Source organism: Mandrillus leucophaeus, unplaced genomic scaffold (genome assembly GCF_000951045.1).
Source record: "Mandrillus leucophaeus isolate KB7577 unplaced genomic scaffold, Mleu.le_1.0 Scaffold300, whole genome shotgun sequence".
Taxonomy (NCBI): Eukaryota; Metazoa; Chordata; class Mammalia; order Primates; family Cercopithecidae; genus Mandrillus; species Mandrillus leucophaeus.
Window position 1 is genome coordinate 2,312,336 of NW_012103144.1, and position 1,432 is coordinate 2,313,767.

General features: G+C 42.4%; 1 protein-coding gene and 1 pseudogene across 1 annotated transcript in view; one reads left to right on the forward strand and one right to left on the reverse strand.

Annotated features, from left to right (window-relative positions):
* KHDC1 (KH homology domain containing 1) overlaps nucleotides 1-1,432 on the reverse strand; it is a 93,911-nt gene that overhangs the window by 64,190 nt on the left and 28,289 nt on the right. The window lies entirely within an intron of this gene.
* LOC105544562 lies at nucleotides 106-1,425 on the forward strand (annotated as a pseudogene).

Consider the following 1,432-nt stretch of genomic DNA (forward strand, 5'->3'; position numbering starts at 1 on the left):
AAAAGAAAAGAAAAAGAAAAAAATCTAGCCTTCTGTGCTACCTAGAGAGGGGTTCATACAATGTTGTTCTGGATTCCTGTTGTAACTTAAAGAGAAACTTTCACAATGTCCAGAGCCCTTGATGTCCTCAAATTTCTTGCAGCAGGAACTCACTTAGGTGACACTAACCTTGATTTCCAAATGGAACGATAGTACATCTAAAAATGAAAGTGATGGCATCTATATCATAAATCTTTTTTTTTTTTCTAACAGGATCCAAAGTCCACAAATATCATAAATCTGAAGAGGACCTGGGAGAAGCTTCTGCTGGCAGCTCATGCCGTTGTTGCCATTGAAAACCCTGCTGATGTGTCATATCCTGCAGGAATACTGGCTAGTGGGCTGTGCTGAAGCTTGCTGCTGCCATTGGAGCCACATGTATTGCTGCTCACTTCACTTCTGGAAGCTTTGCTAACCAGATCCAGTCATCTTCTGCTACCCACATCTTCTGGGTGGTTACTGATTCTAGGGCTAACTATCAGCCTCTCTCAGAGGCTTCTTATGGTAACCTACCTACCACTGTTCTACATAACAGATTCTCCTCTGAGCCATGCGGACATTGTCATCCCATGGAACAACAAGGAAACTCAATCACTGAGTCTAATGTAGTGGATGCTGGCCCAGGGAGCTCTGTGCATGTGTTGCACCATCTCCCATGATCATGCCTGATCTCTACTTCTATAGAGATTCTGAAGAGATTGAAAAGGAAGAGTAGGCTGCAGCTGAAAAAGGAGGAATTTCAAAGTGAATGGACTGCTCCAGTGGAAGTTTACTGCTACTCAGTCTGAGGTTGCAGACTGGTTTAAAGGCATGCAGGTGCCCTCTGTGCCTATTCAGCAGTTCCCTACTGAAGATTGGAGCACTCAGCCTACCATGAATGACTGGTCTGCAACTCCCACTGCTCAGACCACTGAATGGGTAAGAATAACCACTGAGTGGCCTTAAGCTGTTCTTCCACAAGCTCTTAAACAAGATGGAAATAAGGCTGATGGAAATAAACAACAGTTTCCAAGAAAAAAAGGAACAGCTGAAGTGGCAATGTTTAAATAATATCTAGTAGACTTTAACATGAATGTCATTAAGCAGGAAATTACGATCAAAAGTTGGAACATGTAATGTTAATCCTTTTGCACCAAAATATCTCTTTAAGTCTAAATTATCCACTTTTTTTTTTTTTAATTCTTTGTAGAGATAGAGGTTTCACTTTGTTGCCCAGGCTGTTCTTGACTTCCTAACTTCAGGCAATCCTCCTGCCTTGGCCTCCCAGAATGCTGGGATTACAGGCATGTGCCACCGTGCCTGGTGTACCCAGTTTCTGTTATCAACAGAACACAGTGGTGTATGGTTGCTAAAGAAGAGTCCCAAGATTAGGACCTACATTAAGGTAGATTTT